Raw genomic sequence first — 25,560 nt, forward strand, 5'->3', positions numbered from 1 at the left:
ATGACACAAAGCTGGTAGGTACTTAACATCACTAAGGTTAGTTCTGAGGTTGCTCCTCTGTTCCTCCAAATCCGTCTCTTGTTTGCTACACATGAGAAGCAGGAATATTTTCAGATGATTACACAAGTCTGAGGAGCACCATTCCCTTCCAGCCCTGTTGAGTTGTCCTCCCATACAGGCAGGATACAGTCACCAGTGTAATTAGGGCTCAACAAGCCTAACACGTTCACCTGTTCGCAGCCATTTCTTTCTCTGAGGCACCTAAAAATGAGCATTAGTTTTTTTTTTTTTTTAATCTTTTGGGTTGCTGTAATTTGGGGAACAGACACCTTGATTTTACTTATATCACAAGGCTACTGGGAGACAAAACTAAGGATACACATGTAAACATAGCTATGTAAAAAAATAAGGGATGGGGAATATGTGGGTGGCTCAGACAGTTAAGCATCTGACTCTTGATTTCTGCTCAGGTCATAATCTCAAGGTTGTGGGATTAAGCCCTGCCTCAGCCTCTGTGCTCAGCCAGGAGTCTCCCTGAGATTCTTTCTCTCCCTCTCCCTTTATCCCGGCCTGCAGCTCTCTCTCTCTCTAAAATAAATAAATCTTAAAAATGGAGGTGCAAAGTACAAGAGAATATTGTTAGGGGTTATACTTTTTGGAATATAGATCGTCAGAATTTTAAAAAATTAAAAGTATATAGTCAAAATCAGGATTAAATACAATTTATAGGCCCCAAATTTTTCTCTTCATAAAATAAAAGCATTTTAAGTCCCAATAGAAAGATATATTCTTATAAATGCATTATACATTAATGCCTCAAAATATCCCCTTAAGGTAAGAATTATTATATCCATTTCCAGTGAAAATGGGTTTTGGGGCACCTGGGTGGCTCAGTTGGTTAAGCTTCTGACTCTTGATTTTTTTTGGCTCAGGTCATGATCTTAGGGTTGTGAGATGAAGCCTCGTGTCAGAGCCTGCTTAAGATTCTCTCTCTTCCTCTTCCTCTGTGCCTTCCTCCCTGCCCACTCCCGCAAAAAAGAGAATCTGGGTTTCATTAAGTTAAAGTGAGTTGTCCAGGATACGTTGGGGTAGTACAATTAATGACAAAGGTGGGCTAGAATTAGTTCATTTTGCTCACCACAACAAAATGCTTACTCAGTGCATGACACCATAAAAGGTGCTGAAGATGTAAAGGTAAGTGGATCTCCGCCCATCATTATCTTGGGCTTCCTCCTATGTGAGTAGGATTTTCTCTCTGTTTTGCCCACAGTGAGCAGGAAAGTTGTAACTCCAAAACTGTACATAAGGCCACTACATTCCTAGATAGTGAGGGATTCATTCTGTGCTAATTCGTTCTGTTGATTCACTCTGTCCTGATCTCAATGAATCCTCAACCTGCTGCAGGACTCAGTATGGGGCTGACTATCTTACCTTGCAATCCCCTGAAAGCTATAGCTTCTGAGAAAAAAAAAATCATGAAATTAATTTCTGGAATTTTTATTATACTATTCTTAATCTTATATGTGATAAAAGTTTGCAATTAAAATTTGCTAGGTGAGTCTTGGTTTGCTTATCACTGATCTAGACTTTAGACTCTGAGGCAAAATGTAAACTTGATTATTTTGCCTATGATCTACTCTCCAAAAGCATACAAACCCAGTCAGGGGTTACTTGAAATACATACTGAATAACATGCAATTTGGATATATGAGTATGGGAAGTATTGTTTTATATTATCCCTGAAGTAAAAGGCATATTATGGTCCCAAAGTGTGCTCAGGAAAGCCACTCATGTGATGATAAGAGATGTAACATCTTTAAAAAACTCATGCATACCATTTAAAAGTGATTGAGATATAGCTATCAATCATCAAACAGGCTAATTTGGGGGCAAAGTGAGTTTTGAAAAAAAGACGTATCAATCAAAGATTGCCAAGATTTGTCTCCAGCCACAACTTAAAATTGATTTTATAAAATTAACCCAGTCAGCAACAATTTAAATAGCATCTTGTATACAACAACCTGTGAGAGTATATGTCAGTAGCTTTTTCCTAAGAATCTGACATAATAGAGCAATGAAGTCAAAGGATAGTTTTCATCTGATGATCACTTAGGCTTCAGAGTCTATGAAATAAGTACCAAAAGCAAAAAATTAAAAACCACCACTTTTGTAGGGTTTAAAATATAGACTGTCTTAGGCTATGATGTACTAAAGTTAGCAAACCATATTTTTACATCTTCTTTTGTACAGAGAAGCAAAAATGACACAAAATCTACTCTGTGATAATAATATATTTCAACCTTTCCATTATTCCCTGAAGATCCAAATATCTGTCATTCTCACACTCTCAGAATCTCTCCATCAAAGTAAAACTAAGAAAAATGCATGTGTCCCACTTTCTACTTTATAATATTGCTCCTGTCAGTCAGATTTACCTGGGGAACACACAGAAGTTAACAGGAGTGTGTGAAACAAATTAAGTCCTTCAGATAAGAACCAATTGAAAAAAATGCATAAATATGTAATACAAGAATATCTTTAGGGTGTTTACATGCACTCCTTATGAACCTCATTGGAAGGATTGATGCCTATAAAGTTCTAATCAGAATTGATAAAAAAAAAAAAAGAGCAATGTTTGCTTGTAAAGTTATCTTCATGCTCAGGGCTGGCAGGTGCTCTTATGCCAAATCTATTAGATAGTTCTGATTTGACCCAATAGATAGCATCTATAAGTTCCAAATTTCATTACCACTTAAGTGATGAGGAAAAGCATCTAAATTGTTGAGTTCGTTAGAGGTCTAAAAAGTAATATGATAAATCTAAACTCCCCTCATAATTAACAAGTAGAACAAAAGGAAGGTTAAGATTCTACGTTAAGCTAAATTTTTCACATTTTACATTTCTAGCAAAGAGTTAAATTAATTGGAAAATTAAACTAGTGGGAATTTTGGCAGTAGGACAATTAAAAAATGACAAAGAAAGGAGAGAAAGACTGAACGATAAAAATGGGGAAAACAAGGAAATGGGGAGAATATGAGTATGAGGGATCTCTGCATCGTCACGTAGTGAGATTCAGAAAGCTGCTTCTAAAGCCATTTTCTCATATATTGATTATGCAAGATTCCAGAGACAGGATATTGATTCCTTGATGTGGACACTTCTGATGCTTTCCTGAAGCAATAAGACACACTCTAGAAGGCACTTCCTTCCGCCAGTGTCAGAAGGGGACAAAGCGTGCTAAAACAATGCTTAGTTGTCTTACAGTTGAGTGAGTTTGGGGAAATGTTTCAGAATTAAAGGCGGGAAACGCTCACTGAAGGGAAAGCTTTAAATTCCACCTGCCCTTGTTGAAGGAATAAAATGCTTCGTTGAAGAGAAGAAAACGTTCAGAAATAGAAATAAGCAATTTCAAAATAGAATGTGATGAAGGAAATGGTAGAATGGAAGACATCAAAGAGTCTAAAAAGGAAAACAAGAGAATATTTTGCAAAGCAATTTCAAAGGGGGTCTGTATTTCCAAAATAAAAATAATTGGTTTTGAGGATGAGCTCATCCAAAAGATCCTTAACTAGCTCCTGGAAAGAGAAGCCTCAAGACGAAGCAGAGAAGTCAGGAGGAATGTTTCACAAACCAGGCAGCCTGTGAGAGAGAATGTAAACTCTCAAGGCAGAGGTGAGAAAAGAACCAGGAAAGTGGCTGGGAGTGGGTAGGGCTGTAGGGAAGGAATGTTTGGGGTGGAGGAACGGAGGGGGCCACCACCACTTAATTTCCTAATGACCACAGTAAAAGATTTTGCAAACTATTTGTCACAAATTATAGGTGGCAGTTTGAAGTGGAGGAGGGGGATGGAAGACAGCCAGGCAACTAGAGCTATAAAGCAAGAGCCCATATAAGTTCACATTCTTTACCTCGGCGCATAAACTTCATGATCTGTCCCGCCCAATGTTCAGGCTCTTCTGTTTTTCCCCACCTCTCTGCATATTATTTGTCCCTTCCCTATGCCAGTTTGCCCTTTGCCTTGAGTACATTTCCTTCTCTCCTGTCACCTTTTTGGAAAAAAATTTTCCAGATGTTTTCTCACTCCAAAATGACTTATTCTGAGTTACTGTAGCTTGTCCAATAAATATCATAATATAATAAACACCACCACCTCTATTAAGCATGTATTATGTTTTAAACTGCAGTTGTTGCTTTATACATGTTATGCCTAATACTCATAAAAACCAATAAAGTAGGTACAATAATCTTTAAAGATAAGCAATCTGGGGCATAAGGAGCTTTTGTAAAGTGCCTGAGGTCACACACCTGGTAACTGTTAAGATTTGAGCCCAGATCTGTTGGGCTCTAGAGAACATTCTTTTCCACTTCACTCGGCTACCTTTTGCACTAGTCTTACATATTGTAATTTTTTCTACATGTCTGTATCCCTTTCCAGACTGTGAGTTCTTCCAAGCTGAGATAAGACTACTCATTTTTGCCTCTCCAACACCAAATACAGTGTCTACTCAGTGTTTAATAAATGTTTGGTAATATACAAATGAAAGAATAAATGAATGCATGAATGAATAACAGAATGTCCATGGTGATTCTAAAAGGAAACTAGTGGATGTCAGTCATGTAATTTAAATATATAATGGTATCCAGCTCTAAATATCTAATTAGTGTTTAACTCTTTTTAAAAACTAATTTTAAAATAGAACATGCAAGTGTGTTATTTATCAAAATTCAAGACAATGTAAACCGCTTTTTATAAACATATGTTGCCAATCTGACTCTTTTGACTGAAACTTTGGCAGAAAATTTCTCCTGCCATGTCTGTGCCTATCTTTGAACTTTACTATAAATGTGTCATTGATTCTGAAGAGGATTGCTTGGCATATTTACACGATATTTCTACTTCAATGAAAATTCCAATCATTTAACATAGCTCTAAATGACAGGAAAAAAAGAAGAGAATCGCTGGGGCAATGAATCAGCAATTTTGGAAAATATATCAACATGATTCATCCAGGGAAACAGGCATAATCCTATATAGATAGAGACTAGGCTTTTTCAAATGAGCCGCAAACACCATATGATAGGCTGTATTATTGTTTTGCAATTATTACATTGCAATATTTACCTCCTCTTTCCCTATTTTCCCTCTTTTGAACCATTGCTACCCTCTTTGTAGTTATTTTATATTTTCCTGCCTTTTTGATATCAGGCTTAGCCGTTAGACTTGCTTTGACCAGTGACCTGTTGGAAGACATGGATGTTTGCCACATCTGAGCAGAAGCAGAAGTAGATATCACCTGTCTCCTCTAGCTTTCTTGCTCTTCTCTCACTGCTATGAAAATGGAATGTCCCATACAGGGGCTGAAATAAGAGGATACATAGAGCTGAGCCAAACAGAGCTAAGCAGCTGCAGCTGACCCACAAATGCGGACATGTAACTTGACCAGGGAATAAATGTTTTTGTGAATCACTGAGATTTGGGGGATGTTTGTTACTGAAGCAAAACTAACTAATACGAATTTAATGGAAATAAAAGAGCAATGTTATCTTGCTTATGAAAGTGGGAATAGCCCTCTCCCCAGGGCTGCATAGAATTTTGCCCTTGTGTCCCAAAAGAAGACTGCCTGTACCCAAAGTCTCAAAAAAAAAAAAAAAAATCACTCAGTCCCTTCTATCAGGTCTTTATGCCAATTCAAGGTGGGGTTAGCTCCTTTCTTGTTTTCAAATGACAAAGCTCAAAAGTCAAAACCAAAACAAACAACAACCTTCTCTTTTACCAGAAAATACTGATGCATGTCAATTTATGCAAGTAGAAAATAGGAGTAGTCACCAGCCAACTAGTCCTGCAAACAGCCAAGATCTGAAACCCATCCAGATATACTCTGGGATGTCCTGCCCTATCTTGGTTGTTTTAGTTTTTGATGAAGAAACTGAATCTCGAAATGATTACCATGGTAAGTTTCCAAGGTCACTGTTATGGGCTGAATTGTGTCCATCTGAAACTCATTTGTTGTAGCCTTAACCCCCAGTACCTCAGAATGTGATTGTACTGAAGATAGGGCCTTTAAAAAGATGATTACGTTGAAGTGAGGCTATTAGGATGGGCCCTAATCCAATGTGACTCGTATCAGATTCCCTTTAAGTAAAGGGAATTTGGACATATAAAGAAATACCCTGGAAAGACCAGGTGAGAACACAGCCAGAAGGCACACATCTGCAAGCCAAGGAGAAAGGCCTGGGAAGAAATCAAGGCCAGTGACTAAACCTTGATATTGGACTTTTAGCCTCCAGAACTGTGAGAAAATAAATTTCTGTTGTTTTAGCCGTTTAGTCTGTAGTATTTTATTATGCTAGCCTTAGTAAATTAATACAATCACAGAGTTAATAAGTAGCTGAAGTACATTTCAAATTTGATCTGCAAAACTCCAAACCTTTGCTCCTTCCACACTAGTGATTACCTGCCTTCTCCTAACCAATATTCATTTATTACTTGTGTATGTCTATAGAAAGCCGGGAGTCTACTGATAATAATAACTAAATCACTTCTTATTGAGCTCTTCCTCTGTGTTACTATGTGAAGAGCAATGCATGAAAACAGGCTGGGCTGGATCATGTTATGAGAAGCAAGTAATCTATTAAGTAAGGAAGTCCAACTGTCTTTCCAAATCCAGAAAATACCAATGCATATCAATTTATGCTCACCAGTCTCAAAATCCTCAGACTTAGTTAAACTGTACTCACCAATCCAGATTCAGTTAAACTCTACTTCCTTTTGGAAAGATTCATACTCTACTCTAATGTAGATACCCATTGAGGATTTCCTACAGGGTCTTGTATTTACTTACTTAATCATTCTCCTCAATTTTTTTAAATTGCTTATATTTGTCCCCTTACTGGGTACTGATTTCTTAGATATCAAGGTCTGTTTTCATTTCTTGATTACCACTACTTTGCATAATATTTGGCATATCACAAGCACCACTTTTTTTGTTTTTCTTGAATTGAGGCTTTATGGCTGTTTATTACCATTTCTTATCAAAGAAAACTGACCTGATAAAATATTGTCTAACTGACCTGAAATAGTTTTTACATTTATCATCCAAAAGTAAGCAAAATTCTTTTCTTTCCTTGGAAGGAATGATCCACTTCAATGTGTAGCAAATAATTTTGAGCCATTTTGAGGAAAAAATTTGCAGAATACAAAACATTATAAATCAGATAACAATGACCTCATTTTTACCACATTTTTGCTGCCTTTGTAGACTTTCTTTAATCATTTTTATTTCCATTTAAAAACATACTATCAGGGATCCCTGGGTGGCTCATTTGGTTAAGTGTCTGTCTTCAGCTCAGGTCATGATCTCAGGGTCCTGGAATGGAGCTCTGTCTCAGGCTCTCTGCTCAGCCAGGAATCTGCTTTCCCCTCTCCTTCTGCTCCTAACCTCCCCCACCACCACCACCACCCCTTGTGGTCTCTCTGTCTCTCTCTCAAATAAATAAATACAATATTTTTAAAAATGTACCATCATAACATCTTATTGGGAAGCAAAGAATTGTAATGATAGATTTTTAATTTTTTTTTCAAGGACCAAGATAGCTTAACATATAAATCATCCTTTGATAAAGATTTGATGAATGAATGATCAGAGGTAAATACAGATATCCCTTGCTTCTCCTTAGGTACCATAATCACCTCCAGCAACCATCGTATTTCTTTACTTCACAGAAAATCTTTTTAAGTAAGTTACTACCTTCACTGTCCCCATCTAACCACCTCAAATTTAGTGTTTTTTTCATTCCAGATAGACGTCCAATCTTACTACAGCGCTAACACCTTTGAAATCCTCCATGTTGCCCAATCCAAACAATAACTCTCGTTTTTTTCAACTTTCAATGGCTTTTCACACAGGTGACCAATCTATCTTTCTTGAAACACCTCTCACAGGCTTCTATAATAGCCTTGTCTCTTCTGCTTGTAAGTAATAGGAACATAACTCAAACCAACTTGTTCAAACACAAAAGGAATTTATTGGCTCTTTTATCCAAGAAGTTTAAGAAATAATCCTGGCTGAAGGCCTCATTGGATCTAGAAGTTCAAACAAAACTATCAGAAATCTGTTTATTTTTCTCTGTCTCTCACCTTGTATTTCCTCTGTTATCTTGTTTGTTAGGCAAGTTCACCTCATGTGGCAACAGAGAAGTCTATTGGCAGTTCTAGACTTAATGTCAATTTTCTTCTCTTTGTTGGTCTTAATTAGGGGGCAGAAGAACATGCTTCCAAAGTCATGGGAAAACTTCAACTGAGCAAGCCTGGTGCCATATCCAATCTAGAATTGGTAAGGATAGTCAAGTGTGTTAGGAAAGAATTAGCCCCACTGAGCTGCACAGATTGAGATGCAGGGGAAAATATTCAACCTACAAAAAAAACACATGATAAATAGATTCTATAACAGATCTCTTTCTCTTCTGTTTCTTATGATTCGACCCGTTCTTCCTCAGTCCCCTTTGTTGCCTTTGCTTCCAGTGTCCAAACTGGAGCTTTGTTCTGGGTCCTCTATTCTTCTCTATTCATCCTCTCTTCCTAGCTGTTGACTAAAATTCTTCTAGATTCAAAGTTTAAACTTACTGATGAAGTTGATAACTCTTCAAATGTATGTCTCCAGAAGCAATCTCTCCTCTGCATAGCAAATACAGGCTTCTAGCTGCTTTCTTAAAATTTCCTCAGAGATATCTATGTGCATCTCAAAATGGTACGCTTTCCCCTCTCATAAGACCTATTATTTTCTCCAGTCTTTAACATCTCATTAAATGCCACCAGCATCCATCAGTTCAGTCTAAAAATGTAGGAAACACTCTTGCCTTCTATTTTTCTGTTAATTCCCATATTGAATTCATCAGGAAATCACACCATGTATGGGTACAAAATGCACTCAGATTCATTCATCTAAGCCACTCTAATTTCTCACTTTGACAATAGCAATAGCCTGCTAAATTAAACTGCCTTCTTGCTTCTAACTCTTCCCCCTCTATAAGCCTCATTTTCTACTGAGCAGTTTGAGTGAACTTTTTCTCATCTCTGACCTCATCTCATTAAACTTTCCATCTCCTTCACTATACTAGAGCCATGCTGGTCTCCCTTCTATTCTTCTGGGAAGCTAAGCCATTTTCTGTTTCAAAATCTTTGCATTTTCTCTTCCCTCTGACTGGAATGTTCTTCCCCTAGCTCTGAATTTTTCAGTTCTTAGCTTAAATAGCCTCTCCTTAGAGGGACCTCCTTTTGCCACTTTATCTAAATTTATTTTCTTAACTCTCTTAATTCATCACTCACTGGAAGGAATGTAAGCTCAGGGAGCATAGGGACCTTGCCTATTTTGTGTGTCACTAAATTGCCAGAACCTAGGATAGTGTTTAGGCATTCAAAATCTATTTGAATAAAGATTCTCATTTATTTCCTTCATGGAATTGATTACAGTTCCTTTTTTGCTAACCTTTTTACTTGTTCAATGACTATTTTCTCCACTAGAATGTAATTTTCATCAAGGCATGGTAATCTCACTGTATCTCTAATGCTTTGTGCTTATTAGCAGGCATTAACTGAAATGATTCTTATTAGTGATTGCTTTCTGAACTTAAGCAGAGACCATCACTAATAAGGCATTCATCTTGAATCTCCCACCTAAAAAGAAGACATTATACTAATTATGATTTAAAAGGAATACCTATGTGTTTGCCAGTATTTGCCATTTTGAAATAGTGACTGGAAGTGTTAATAATCACTAGAATATGTTTCGGTTCAAAATCTGTAAAAGAGCACACAGGGCTTTGTAATCACATTCTTGCCTTCTTGGTCTCTGTGCTCCTATAGACACCGTATATATTCAAAAAATACCAATCTGTCATTTTTCCTGTATCTCTCACACCTCACTGTCATTTTGCATTTTGTTCTTTCCATTCCTGTAGTTTCTTTCTCCTCCTTTCTTTACCTAGTGAATTCCTGTTTACTTAAACATGTTCATTCTGTGGAAACCCTCCTCCGATTTTTTGCTCTTCCTTTCCCTGTTTCACAATATTTTTGCATATACTTATGATAATACTTATTAAATTGTATTTTTGTACACACATATATGCATGAATGTGTGTGTGTGTGTGTGAATGTATCTTGTCTTTTAATTTTTGTTAACTTTCTTCACCTCCTAAACTCTCACTTCTCAAATTCTGGGCCCCAGATTCACTCATTGTTTTTATTTGTTTGTTTTTTGTTTTGTTTTGTTTTTTTGAATATCAATAACTACTGTGTCTCTGACATGTAGTTGGTACTAACAAATGTAAGTGAAAATAGAATTAACGTGGCTGTCCAATTTTATCTAAAATGGTTCAGTGATACTTGTTGTAATCAACTAATTAAAGAGGCAAAAACATCAATTTATATTTCTAAGTCATTTCTAATTTTTCATCCAAACACTTGCACATCAATTCTTTTATTTTCCCCCTTTATAGCATCTATGATAATAAATCATTTCCATGTTATATTGTAGCAAAGACAGATTAAGTCCTTGGTCTGTGGTCAGTAGCTAATAACTGGCATTAAAGAAAAAGACTTTGGTTTCCTGACTCCTAGTCACAGATTCTTCCAATTGCACTGAGCATTCATTTTCAATGTTGGCTCAAGTCAGAATTGTTAGCACTTGTATTGATATTACAGTGATTCTAAAAATGGCAACTGGTTACCAAAGAGGGAAATAATACTTAATTGGAATACTAATCAAAGAAAAAATCAGTATTTTTTTTCTCATTAAATTAGCATTAAAATGATACTATTGTAGAAGGATATGGTAAAATGAGTATTGCTTTTTTTAGTGTTAGTAATAAAAATTGATTTAAAAATATCCTTTGGGAAGTAATTGACTATGCTTTGTAAGAACCTTAAGCTATTGGAAAGTAATTGACTATGTTTTGTAAGAACCTTAAGCTATTTAAACACCTCATAAACCCACTTCTTGGAATATATATAATGATAATAATATGAGACATAGTTTTATGTACAACTTTTATTATAGATAATACGGCATTGTTTATAACCATAGTAAAAACGGAAACAACCTAAGTATACAACAATGTAGAATGACTAAGTGATTTGAGTATAAGGCAACGTTATGATGCCAGTAATTATATTCACAAATCAATTTTAGTAACGGGAAAATCCTTTTCTTATAATGTTAATTTTTTAAAGACTTTTATTTATTTATTCATGAGAGACACACAGAGAGAGGCAGAGACACAGGCAGAGGGAGAAGCAGGGTCCCCGCAAGGAGCCTGATGTGGGACTTGATCCCTGGTCTCCAGGATCATGCCCTGGGCTGAAGGCAGATGCTCAACTACTGAGCTACCTAGGTGTCCCTTATAATGTTAATTTTAACATGATATATGTTTTAATAATCTTATACTGTAGAAATATTCATAGAAATAAAATTTAAAATAGATTTCGAATGCAAATAGTGGTTCTTTTGTTGGTGGGACAAAGGGAATTTTAAGTTATTTATTTGTATAATAGAAAAAGCAAAATAAAAAACAGTTTTAACCTTTTTCAATACATCATAAGGGCTAAGACACCATGGTAGCATACCCACTACAACTGAGAAGAAGGTGTGATGATAAAATTTTAATCTCCCTATTGTCTAAGAAATTTGTCCATTGAAACATGGTCATTTCCATGTGAGAAAGAAGGGTCAGATCATGCAACCAGCTGTGAAAGTCAGGGTTACTCCTGAGACACAAAAGGCATGTGGCCATGGAAAGACAGATAAGAAAGAGACTTTCAAGCTGTGGTGTAAAACAAGCCCGTCTCCCCAATGATAGGAGGTAACAGTCAGAGCAAGATTGTCCACCTGAATTATATAGAATCCTGTGCCTTGGACAGCTAGGGTGGCTCAGCGGTTTAGCACCACCTTCAGCCTGGGCCATGATCCTGGAGACCCCAGATCAAGTCCTATATCAGGCTCCCTGCATGGAGCCTGCTTCTCCCTCGGCCTGTGTCTCTCCCCCCCACCCCCCCGCTGTTTCTCATGAATAAATAAATAAAATATTTTTAAAAATCCTGTGCCTCTTTTCTTATCACGTTCTGCCTTCTGCATTGTTATTGATGTTCATATTAAACCTCCTAAATTTTCTGTCTAGTGACCAAGTAATATGATCTTTGTAACTTCTCAGTGCCCAAAATGGTTGGTACCTCTCATATAGTAAGCTCTTGAGAGTTTATGGAATTGAATTAGATAAGCACTCCTATAAAGTTTCAAAGCAAGGGAGATTTTTAGGAAGGGGGACGTGGTAGTGGTGCATAAAACAATTAAAGTTCCGAGAGGCTGGACTTAGGAAGCTTAGACAATTTACAACTACAGTATTTTAGCTACAAAGGGTTATTTTAGAATGGGCTTCAGGAGTGAAATAGGCAACAGTGATAACCAGCGCATTTAGCAACCTGTGCAGCAAAGGTACTGACAAGCCAGAAGAGAGGCTGGCAGAACAGGGGTTCTAAAGGGTCCCTAATCAGGGTCAGGTATAAACTCTGGGGCTGCTGGATTATGCAAGGTTCTTGGGGGGTGGGGAAGGGCAATAGAAAGGACAGAGTGGTGAGGTAGGGTGAGCATTTGGGAGATTCAGGGCAAAAGTAGAGGAAAACATTTTAACACTTCAAGGTCAATACAGCCATTCAAGTGCACATCACCTGATGTGTGCCTGGGATAGAAAGGAAGATTGCAAGGAGCATTTGGGGAGAACGAGTTAAAAGGACTTGGCAACTGGTTAGAAAACAAAGATGTGAAAAACAGAAGTATTAAAGAAGTTTTTAGCATATATGGGAGAGAATATTTTTCCTTTTAACAAAAAAGAGGAATGGAGCTAGTTTTGATAATAAATAGTTTTATACATGTTTAAGTTTGAAATGATAGTAGGACATCTGAGTGGAACTAATCAAAGGAGAAGATATATGATTTAAAGGGAAGGCTAGCATTTGAACATACTAAAATGGAGAGTAACTTCCACCCAGCGGTGCTAATTGGCGAAGCTACTAAGGAGGGAAATCCACTGGAGTTTGCAAAGAGAGGGGAGAGAGATCTTAGCAGACAATGTTAGGGAATGCTCAAATTAGGGGCATTTGAAGAGTTGTTTTCTTCCATTTTTCTGAAGCTTCCATATTTTCTATAATAGTCATGGCATTCTCTTTATAAATGGTGGGATGTTTACCTTTAAGTCTGATATTATTTTCACCATATATATTACTTAGAGAGGTATACCTTAAAGTGTGATCTAAATCACAGATCTAGCTAATTCAAATTATTATTCTTTTTGTTTCAGGCCTAATGAATCAGGACTTCAGTGGATGGTGCCCAGGAATCTGAATTGTCAACAAACTTGCCAGGGCATTCTTAAGCACACCGAAGTTTAAGAGCCAATGACCCAGAGTACAGCTGCATGGAGCCTAGGTACGTTTCCTTATCTCTCTTGGCATTGATGCTAATCAGTCTGCATTGCTCCTATCTGGAGTTTGGGGCCTGGCTCAGCTTCACTGAGCACAGAGCTTTCTTGAGCTCCCAAATTCTTTTCAGAATGTCTACTGTGTTCCTGTCTGAGAGAGATTATTCAGTAAACCACCTTGGTTAATGTGTTCCAGGTAGGCGTAGATAAATCAATTGGCCCATTAAAATCTTTTGCCCTCTTTAAGGGATAGAATTTTGAGATTTTTTTGTGACCAGTTATCCTTTACCTTAAGTCTCATCTTGGTACAAACTGAATCCTCTATTCTTTGATTTTCTCCATTAATAATGGTGATAAAAAGTGCAAAAACAAGCCTGGCATACAGACACATGCATCATCGCAAACAATGAGATGACCTCGCAGTTGGGTCAGGCCTGCCTTTGAGGAAAAAAATGAACAATCAGTATTTAATGACTTTATTTACACACATACACACACTGCACATGGCCCTTGTCCAGGACCTATTATCCCTCATCCTAATTTAGAGGACAAAAATGTAAAAGATAACAAGAATCTTTCATTCTAACAGTTGTGATAAATTATTAAAAGCAGTGTAATTCCTGCTTGAAAAAAAAAGATTTAAATTTGAATTATTTGAGAGGGTCATTAAAATGTGTAAAATCATTCTTACTGGGAAAAAACATTTTAAAATCAGGTTTCTTTTTTTCTCCACTCAAATGTAGATATCCTCTTGAAGATTAAAACACTTTTTGAAAGTGTATAGTTGGGGACTAAAGGGCAGTTTTGAAATCACACATTGAGCTATGCTAGCAAATAGTTGTAAGGGTTATTTTCTCACATCGATGCCCTCCAGCAAGATCAGAGACAAGGTTATATATTCCCAAATGGAACCAGTTAGCTGCGGTATCCAGCGTGTGGTACTAATGAAGCTAAGGTCAGGGTTCAGTTCCAAAACAAGCTGGTTAGCGTGACAAGAGTGATGGCCTTCTCAACCTGGCTACGCCAAGCATTAGTCACCTAGGGATTTCTTTTTTTTTTTTTTTTTAGATTTTTTGTTTGTATTATAAGTTTCTGGGCTTTATTCCAGATCAACCAAATCAAAATTTCTGGGACTGGGGCAAGAAACCTATACTTTTAAATAAGTACCCAGGTAATTCTTTTAACAGTCGGATTTTGAAATTAATAAGCCCAAAAGAGCCAGCCCAAGCAAGAAGTAACCCAGCGTGACTGCTTGGTGTTCCTTACTACTCAAAGCTGCAAATTCTAAAACTGTATCAACTGAGAACTCTCAGAATTTCCAGAGAATTTTCTCTTCTGCAACCAAGGATTGAATTTCTCTGGATAAGCGATGAATACATGAAAATTTCAAGTCTTAATGACAAAGAGCAGGCCTGGAATCTTAAAAATAGTCCTTTTACATACTTTTGTTTTCATGTACACTTCACTGAGCTTTTATTTGCAAACTGACAAAACGTACCTTTCCTCATCTAACCTAAGGCATACAGAAGAGATGCCCCCCTCCTTCCCACTCCGTTCTGGGAAATGGACACTGATTGCAAATTCAGCTCTCTAAGATAATCTGCTCTGAGAGTAGTGACCACTTTTCCTGAATCCCCAGATATGCTTCTGGAGAAATGAGAAAGAAAGATATCTTTTCTGGGAACTTGGAAAGTTTTTCATGGCTGGAGTAGTTCCAAACACAAAAATTAGTCCCTGGCTAACACCAAAACAAATCAGGGTGGGCTTGAGGGCAATCGTGTGAAAACAAATCCAGTGATAAATCCATGTCTCTGAAGAGGATTTGTGTTGGAACAGAGGGGAAAGGTTCTAGGGCAGTGGATAGAGAATAGGGCAATAGGAGGTAGGTGCAAAGAAAATCCAGAAAAACTGGTAAATGGAGTAGAAAACAAAACACCAGCAAAATAAATGATTTTTTTTCTTTCTGACCAGCTGTGCTGAGGAAAAGTATATGTAATCTGTGTTTGTTATATTCTTCAAGTCCAATAGATAACAAATAGCTATCAGAATTATACACAAATGCATTGAGATGAGGAAACTGTGTTTATCTTAAGGCACAAAATAAAATTCATCTTTTTTTTTTTCAGTTTTAAGGCAATTTTTTTTTAAGTTTAGTTTTGGAAAAGTTCAATTTTAAAAGGTTCCTCCCACCTTTGAAGCTGATATTAACCTCCTCTCTGTCAGAAACTGGATGTGTAAACTCCTCACCAGCAAAACCTTCAGACCTAACCCAACTGGCTCAGCAAATACTTGCTTAAATTCAAATAACACCACCCATTTCCACTGTCATCTAGCACGCTAAAATCCAAAGCCAATAAGATCTGCCTTTGCAAATTTTGGCAACTGTAGTCGACATTTATCCACCATCCTGTCTGTTACATATTTGGATACTTAAAGAAAAAAAAAAGGATAGACTTTTTCTCAATGCCTCCTGTTCTAAATATTCTCCAAAGCTGGAATGGGCCTGGAAGAGAGAGCTGGCACACAGCATTACACGCTCTGAAAGTTGCCAGGCACCTATGCTTCTCAAGAGTCAATGCTTTTAATACGATGTTCTTCTCTAGAGAATCTTAACATTAAAGGAGTCTCCACTCTGTTATTAGAGTAAAATGATGCATAAAATCATCTCTTTCCTGAATTCAGTGGGCTCTTGACCTGTCAGGCTACAAAGAGAAAAGCTTGGTTGCTGTCATTTCAGGACAATCAGCCAAACTGTTTTACAAAAAGAAGGAAGCTGTGGGTAGATGAAAGTTCTGCCTATAAAGTGGATGTTACTACAGTGCATTGTGGTTGTGTTATGTGTGCCCAAAGGATAAAGAATTCAGGTGTGAAGTGGTGTGGCAAGAGTTGCAAATTAAATAAGCCGTGCTTCGGGGGTTTCTTCCTTTAGTGTGCTGCGGTAACATGCCCGTGGCTCCGGGGAACTGTATGATTAAGTCCAAACAAAGCACTCATGCCTCATGTTAAATGTAGCAGAGGAGAGGTTATTAAATATTTCTCGGCAATTAATTACCTGAGATACGCCCTTTTTTCACAGCTTTGGTTTCAGGTATGTGGGAAAGTTGAAAATCTTTAATTGCACCTAATTTGTTCTGCAGTTTTAATCATTGTGCTGAAGTCTGTAACCTTTGTGAAGAATTTGTAAGGGGGCTTCATTTTGACACCCCCAGAGGAAGGGATTTTTTTTTATTTTTGTGCAATAATCATACCTCATCTTTGATCTGCTTTATTTGAAATTAAGGAAATTTTGAAAACCCGCCAAATGTGTAATGAGTTAAGTACAATTGGGAAAGAAAATTCTTCCTACTGTTCCTGCTGTCTTTCCTTAATTAGACACAGCCATTTTCCTCGTGTCCACCAACCTGGCCCAGCTCTCACAGAAATTCCTACCCAGAAAGAAGCAAAAAGAGAGATTAAGGGTAAGCATTCCTTTGCACCTGGCCCTTTTGGAGGTATTCTGTTGGCCAGTCTTTTATCATCAATCACTTGAGATCTAATTATTCCTCCAAATCTTGCTGGCTTCCTATTTTCTAGACCTTTTATTTAACTACTGCTTTTAAGAAATTTCACTTGCTGGCTTCAAGACATCCTCTTTGGACCCTCTACTTTTCTTCCTAGCACTTGGTAATATCTAAAATCATATTATTTATTTAATGACAACTTTTTTCTCATTCAGTCTCTCATTAGAATTCCCGTCAGACACCCAAAACCATAACATACCAACGAATAAACCTAACCAAAGAGGCAAAGGATCTGTACTCAGAAAACTACAAAACACTCATGAAAGAAAGTGAGTAAAACAGAAAGAAATGGAAAAACATTCCATGCTCCTGGATTGGAAGAACAAATATAGTTAAAATATCTATGCTATGTAGAGAGATCTATCATTCAATGCAGTCACTATCAAAATACCATCAACTTTTTTCACAGAGCTGGAACAAATAATCCTAACTTTTTTTTTTTTTTTTTTAAAGATTTTATTTATTTATTCATGATAGTCACAGAGAGAGAGAGAGAGAGGCAGAGACACAGGCAGAGGGAGAAGCAGGCTCCATGCACCGGGAGCCCGACATGGGATTCGATCCCGGGTCTCCAGGATCGCGCCCTGGGCCAAAGGCAGGCGCCAAACCGCTGCGCCACCCAGGGATCCCAAATAATCCTAACTTTTATATGGAACCAGAAAAGACCCCAAATAGCCAAAGGAACGTTGAAAAGAAAAACCAAAACTGGTGGCATCATAATTCCAGACTTTACAAGCTCTATTACAAAGCTGTAATCATCAAAACAGTATGGTAACTGACACAAAAACAGACACATAGATCAATGGGACAGAAGAGATACCCCAGAAATGGACCCTCAACTCTATGGTCAACTAACATTGGACAAAGCAGGAAAGAATATCCAATGGAAAAAAAGAGAGTCTCTTTAACAAATGGTGTTGGAGAAATTGGACAGCCACATACAGAATAATGAAACTGGACCATTTTCTCACACCATACACAAAAATAGACTCAAAATGATGAAAGGCCTAAATGTGAGACAGGAATCCATCAAAATCCAAGAGGAGAACATAGACAGCAACCTCTCTGACCTCGGCCACATCAACTTCTTGCTAGACACATCTCCAAAGGCAAGGGAAACAAAGGCAAAAATGAACTATTGGGACTTCATCAAGATAAAAGCTTTTGTACAGTGAAGGAAACAGTTAACAGAGTAGGAGAAGATATTTGCAAATGACTTATCAGATAAAGGGCAGTATCCAAATTCTATAAAGAACTTACCAGGGGGATCCCTGGGTGGCTCAGCGGTTTGGTGCCTGCCTTTGGCCCAGGGCCTGATCCTGGAGTTCCAGGATCGAGTCCCACATCAGGCTCCCTGCATGGAGCCTGCTTCTCCCTCTGCCTGTGTCTCTGCCTCTCTCTCTATCTCTCTGTGTCTCTCATGAATAAATAAAATCTTTAAAAAAAAAAAAAAGAACTTACCACACTCAACACCCAAAGAACAAATTATCCAATAAAAAAAATGGGCAGAAAACACAAACAGACATTTCTCCAAAGAAGACATACAAATGGCCAACAGATGCATGAAAAAAATGCTCAACATCACTTGGCATCAGGGAAATACAAATCAAAATCACAATGAGACCTCATACCAGTCAGAATGGCTAAAATTAATAAGTCAGGAAATGACACATGTTGGCAAGGATGCAGAGAAAGGGGGAATGCAAGTTGGTGCAGCCATTCTGGAAAATAGAATGGCATGAGTGGTGCTGCTCCTTGCACCATCCTTAGAGCAGATATGGCCAAGCTCACCACAGATCCTGCTATAGTCTCGGAGTGCTTTTTCAACACTGGTCTTGAGGCTGAGTCAAAGTAGAGCTACCCTACAACCCAGCAATTACATGACTGGGTATTTACCCCCAAGATACAAAAGTAGTGATCCAAAGGGGCACATGCATCCCAATGTTTACAGCAGCAATGTCCACAACAGCCAAACTATGGAAACAGCCCAGATGTCCATCAATAGATGAATGGGTAAAAAGGAGGTGGTGTATATCCACATCAAAAATGAAATCTTGCCATTTGCAACAATGTGGATGGAACTACAGGATATTATGCTAAGTGAAATAAGTCAATCAGAGAAAGACAATTACCATGTGATCTTAAATCTTAAATTCATTGTATGTGAAATTTAAGAAACAAAACAAGATTGATCATAGGGGAAAGAAGGAAAAAATAAAACAAGACAAAACAGAGGAGAACAAACCACAAGAGACTCTTAACCAAAGGAAACTGAGAGTTGCTGGAGGGGAGGGACATGGGGAAATGGGGTAACTGGGTGATAGACATTAAGGAAGGCACGTGATGCAATGAGCACTGGATATTATATTAGACTGATGAATTACTGACCTCTACCTCTGAAACCAAAATACATTATATATTAATTGAATTTTAAAACCTTTTAAATTGCTAAAAAAAAATTAAAAGAAAAAAAAGCCCCATGAGAGAACAAAGCTTATTCACTGTTAAATGTCCCCATCTGTTCCAGGATCTAACACAGAGTTTGTGCTCAATAAGTATTGGATGGATGGAGGAATAGGAAGCTGACTTTTTCTACATTCTATTCAAGACTGGTTCATTTCCCTGATCAACTCCAATAGCATTTTTCATAGAACCCAGACTACATGGCATCTTTTAGGCACTTGCCAGTCTTTGTATATACAGTACAGAAAAGAGATAGAGAGAATTAGGAAATGTAAAATCTGCTAAGAAGTCTCAAGATAAATAACATCTAAATGATAGTTGGCCAGAAAGGAGTCACAATGACAATCACCAATATGACAGTTGATGAGACTAACTCAGATCCATGAGTTTTGGGAGAGCAAATTAAGCATCAGGACTGCTCCTAGTGCCTTTGTCCTAGAGGCAACAGAGAGAAAATAAGTCACTATTTTCCAGATCAAACTGAATTAATATCTTTCACTCAGTGGTACATCTAGACCAAGCATAAATAAGTGCAAAATAACAATAGAAAGCACTTTAAGTCAAAAATTTTAACTGTATATAAGCAAATGTAGAGAGATGATGAAGGGCTCTTTCAGCCAGGGTAAGATTTCACCCATTCTTCATAAGAAAACTATCAATGAGACAATGCCCAATTTTGTAAAAAAAAAAAAAAAAAAAATGAAAGCTCAGATAGACTTATTAACCTGTCCCAGGTCACATGGTGATAAAAATGTGATTCAGACTCAAGTAAGTGCTCTTTTTTTTATTATACCAGGAAAGGCAAATGGGTATCATTTTCCCTTTAATACTGGCTGACTGGTAGCAACAGCCTCAAGACCAGTGTTGAAAAAGCACTCCAAGACTATAGCAGGATCTGTGGTGAGCTTGGCCATATCTGCTCTAAGGATAGTAGCAAGGAGCAGCACCACTCATGCCATTAGCCATTTTTGCATGTTATTTCATCATAAGAGATTCCAGACAGCGTTTCTAAGCTGTTTGGTAATTTGGAGGACAAGGATACTCTAGGAAGAATGACTAACAGGCTTAATATAGGCAGTAAAATTGATGAGACATTTCTTCCATTTAAATAGGTCAACTCATGCTTTATGGGGCAAGTAGCAGGAACCTCTGGCTGGGTATAAAATGAAGTATTTATTTTAAAATTCCAAAAAATAAAATAAAATAAAATAAAATTCCTTCATTTTTATTAATTATAAAGAAGTATATGCTTGTAACAAGTAAAAAGTTACAAAGATCTATAAAGAGTTTAAATAATCTCCCTCCATTCCACCAATCTCCTTTTGCCATTTTAACAAATTGGTGCATTTCTTTCTGCACACATACAACCAGCATGTGAGTGAAACAAACAAAAATATGTAGGCTTTGTTCTTTCCAAGAGCTACAGCTTCACAACCTCAGGGGTACCCCAAGCTCTGCTGACTTTAATGTATTATGTACACTCTGCCAGATTTGTCATCTCCCTTTCTTAATCAGAACCTAACTGTGGTACTACCCTATTTATCTAATGAATTAAATTTCAAACTTCTAGCCTGATTTTCAGCACTGTTAGTGTTTTGGCCTCCAACTGCCTTGCCAGCCTTATTCTCCCACAGCCTATGAAGGTTAATCCCTTTAGATATCTAACAGAATGTCTTGCATATCATATACCTAATAAATATTTGTACAATGGCTGAATGAATGCCTCTTAGATAGGTTTGGATATGGGAAAAAAGAGAAGAGTGCCATGTTATATAAGATCTAAATTGACCAAATCCTAGAATAAAGAAAAAAGATCCTGGACATTATTCTAAGGCAGGGTGTGTAGTGAAAAACATACAAGATTAAAAATCAGGAACCCTGAGTTTAAATCCAGCTCTTCCATTTTTAAATTGAGTGGTTTTAGATAAATAACTTACTATTAATCAGATTAAATTTCTTCATTTATAAAGAAGAAATGAAAGACTCAGAGAGCATTACAGTTTTGGGTTTAGGAGATAGGAAATAGCTTAAAGACAAGGACTAATAGGCCATGTTAGGACATTTATTAATAACCATACATACTTAAATAGAAGAAGCAGTAAATGTGAACTGAGCAGGAAACTTTTAACCTTCTCTAATCTTTTCTATCCACCCTTGGGGAAGGTCTCCAAGCAAAATGACTAAAAAGTCAGAAACTTCATCATGGCTTTCCTTCCCACCTAGATTTAAAAGGCTTCTATTAAATTAATATTCTCCAGATCTTTGACTAGAAATATGAGGGCCACATGCTTGTACATACATCACTTCTGTAAACATGTCACTGCTGTAAACATGTGTGTCAAATATATTTGAGATTTTTCTGATCAAATATGCATTAAGACAACGCTGAGAAGGGAAGCTATCAGCAAAAAGAGATTAATGCTGATAGCTTCCCTTCTCAGCTTTGTTACAGTCCTCATGACCACCTTCTAGTCAACTGGATCTGAATAGTAGCGTTATTGAATCAAAAAGGAAATGCAAATGATAGGAAGGGACTTAGAAATTTAATGTTATTGTGTAGCTTAAAAAATCTTGGTGAAAGACTCTCTAGAACTACATCATTCAATACAATAGTCATTAGTTGTATGTGGCTATTGAGCAGTTGACAAAATATGCTATTAAAACTAATTTTAATAAAAAAATAAAAATAAATAAAAATAATTTTAACTGTTTCTTTCTACTTTTTAAATATGGCTCTAAGAAAATGTAAAATTACATTTACAGTCTATATTTGTGGCTCACATTTCATATCAATTGGATGGTGCTAATCTAGAAGCCAGGTTTATTCAGTTGATGGCTAACTATCATGATGTGGGAGCTGCCATGTGCCCAAATTCTCTAAACTTCTGTCAGCCAAATGGTCCCTGCTTCCTATTTTCTTATGTAATTAACTTCCACATCCTAGAGTCTAAGACTACAACAAGAAAATGGGTACTGATATCATATACATTAATGTCATACAGAGAAAGAATCATCCCCGTTCAAGAGAAAGATGAGGAATTTTGTTGTGATCATGCTGAGTTTGAGGTAGGACATTTCAGAAAGAATGTTAAAAAGAAAAATTGAAGATATAGAAATGAAACTCTGGAGAGAAGGTAAAAACCTGAGAGGTCAAATTATGGAACAGAAGCAAAAAAGGTTAAGGACTTATCAAGGCCTGTGTTTAACTATCAACACCTCCCAATATTCAATGTTTGGTAATATACAAGTTCATTTTTCAAAAATTTAAATTCTAGTGTCCTTATTTTAATTCTAGTGTCATACAGTATTTTATTAATTTCAGGTGTGCAATATAGTGATTCCACAATTCCATGCATTATTTTGTGCTCTTCATGACAATTGTGCTCCTTAATCCCCATCACCTCTTCAAACCATCTTTCTATCTCCCTCCCTTCTGGTAGGCATCAGCTTGTTCTCTATCATTAAGAATGTTTCTTTATTTCTCTTTTTTTTCCCCTTTGTTCATTTGTTTTGTTTCTTAAATTCCACGTAAGAGTGAAATCATGTAGTATGTGTCTTTCTCTGACTAACTTATTTTGCTTAGCACTGTACTCTCTAGCTCAATCTATGTCATTGCAAATGGCAAGATTTCACTTTTTACGGATGAATAATATCCTCTTATTCATACATATATATGAATATATATTATACATATGTATATATGTATTGTATATTATATATAATAATGATGCATATGTATACATATACAGGTTATATATATACACCACAACCTCGGTATCCTTTCATCTATTCATGGACACGTGGGCTGCTTCCATAATTTGGATATTGTAAATAATGCTGCAGTAAACATAGGTGTATGTGTATCTCTTTGAATTATGTTTCTGTATTTTGGGGATAAATACCCAGTAGTACAATTACTAGATCATAGGGTAGTTCTATTTTTAGAACTATTTTGAGGAACCTCCATACTGTTTTCAATAGAGGCTGCACCAGCTTGCATTCTTACCAAAAGTGCAAGAGGCCTCCTTTTTCTCCACATCCTCACCTGTCATTTCTTGTGTTTTGAGTTTTAGCTATTCTGACTGGTGCGAGGTGATATCTCATTGTTTTGATTTGCATTTTCCTGATGATGAGTGTTGTATGAATTTATTTTTCAATTACTGAGACTCAGTTTCTCAGTGATAAAGTAGGAGTAATAATCTCTATCTTTCAGTAATTATTACTGAGCCCCGGTGCTAAAGATGCTATAATGAACACGGCTCATCCCTGACCTCCAGAAGTTTTTGATCTAGTCAGGGAAGCAATTTCCTGTTTTTGTGAAGGGAAATGGGTAACAAATAGCAAGCTACTGTCAGAGTTGTCGCAGTCTGGGTAAATACTTAAGAACAGCAAATTCTGTATTGAGAGGTCAAACTTCTTCACTCTGATAATTTATATTCAGGTTTCTTCTTTCTTCTGAAAAGTCTTCACAGTCGCCTTTCCACATCCCAAGTATTCACCTTTTTCCCCCTGTACACACTTCAAGTAGCATCTATGATCTATAGAACCATTATTTTTTCTTTCTTTGTTTCTCTTTCTCTAGTAGACCAGAGGAGAGAGCTATTCTAGATCCTTAGAATACTTTGAGTGCCAAGTAAATATTTTCTCTTTTTCCTTTCCTTTTTCTTCAATTAGAAGTAAGAGTTGAAGCCTTAAGAGCAGGAATGGCTGTAAAAGAGGATAAGTAATGCAAAATATAGAAGGTTTAGGAATGTTCTTAGGGAGAATTTTCATTTTAGGAGAAGAGAGTTCCATGTCATGGAATTTCTCAAAAAGATTGTGGCAAACAACACTACCAAATGCTGCAAAGGTATCATGAAGAATGAGATTGCAAAATGACTGTTGGATTTGGCAGTTGAATTTTATTTATTGTCTGAATTCAAATCAAAATACTATAGAACAATTTTCCCAATGACTTCTTCAGTCCATCAATGATAACTCTCTTTCTCTGCCCATGAGCATTATGAAGACCTTTTGCCCAATGAGAACAAAACTGTTTTCAAGTCTTGTAGATGCCTATGGTTAACACACAATGAACTCTCAGTGGCAAGGGAAGTGAGGTGATTCTGTTGTTAGCATAAGCCATGACATGACTGAGCACTATTAAGAAAACAGCTTCAATTTCTTCTTTTAGTAATTTCTAGCAGATGACAGAAGCAAAGATTCAAGAGTATGGGAACCTCAATGAATCCTACATCCTCTCTTGTTTCCCCTAGACTTCGTACTGACCCAAGGATCTTCATGCATCAAACAAAATGCTATGATGGGGAAAAAGGCCTAAGCTCACAGAGACCTTATTCCAAATCCTGACTTTGCTATTATTTAACCAAGAGCAAGTCATTTCTGAGGGTCTCTGTTTCTACATCTGCAAAATAGGTCTTCCCAATAAATCATAAACCCTTTGAGATTAAGCACCAACTTTTGTCTCTTCTTATCCTCATCCCTTAGATAGTATTTTACAGAAAGTAGACACTGAATAAGAATTCAAAAATTTAGATTCCTGGTATTAATGTTGGGTATCTGAAATTCAGGTATTTACTTAAAATTTTTAAATGTCTTTTGACTTTCAATAATAGGTAGATGTATTTCTTTAATGCTATAGCCTCAACAAACTATGGCCCAAGGGCCAAATCTAGTCCTTTCTTGTTTTTGTAAAATTATACTAGAACACAATATCACCCATCACTTACATATGCTCTGTAAGTGCCTTTAAGCTACCAAGCAGTGTTGAGTAGTTGCAGTGGTGACTGTCTAGCCTGCAAAACCTTACATAATTACTATCTGACCTTACAGAAAAAGTTTGGCAACCCCTGATATAGACTGTTGTTGACTCTGAATACCTAGAGAGCATGTTGGACAAGATCCAGGTGAGCCTCTGAAGACTGTCTTACACCCATGGGTATCCTTCCTTTCAGAGGATACTCAAGTCTATGTTTCGAGAGAATGATCTGTGGTGATCAGTAAACATAACTTTATTTGAGGATATCCTGTATCCATAGGGTCTGCATGCTCAAGAAAGGTGCCCAAATAG

General features: G+C 36.9%; 1 long non-coding RNA gene across 2 annotated transcripts in view; it reads left to right on the forward strand.

The window, feature by feature from the left end:
- LOC144282279 (uncharacterized) overlaps nucleotides 1-25,560 on the forward strand; it is a 65,520-nt gene that overhangs the window by 25,819 nt on the left and 14,141 nt on the right. Inside the window, exons 2-3 of one of the 2 annotated variants that reach the window (XR_013350660.1) lie at nucleotides 13,348-13,475; nucleotides 16,840-16,924. This is a non-coding gene — a long non-coding RNA (uncharacterized LOC144282279). Of the gene's footprint in view, nucleotides 1-13,347; nucleotides 13,476-16,839; nucleotides 16,925-25,560 lie in introns of those variants that run through there. The other variant, XR_013350661.1, reaches the window with a different exon arrangement.

Source organism: Canis aureus, chromosome 13, assembly GCF_053574225.1.
Source record: "Canis aureus isolate CA01 chromosome 13, VMU_Caureus_v.1.0, whole genome shotgun sequence".
In the NCBI taxonomy this organism is placed as follows: domain Eukaryota; kingdom Metazoa; phylum Chordata; class Mammalia; order Carnivora; family Canidae; genus Canis; species Canis aureus.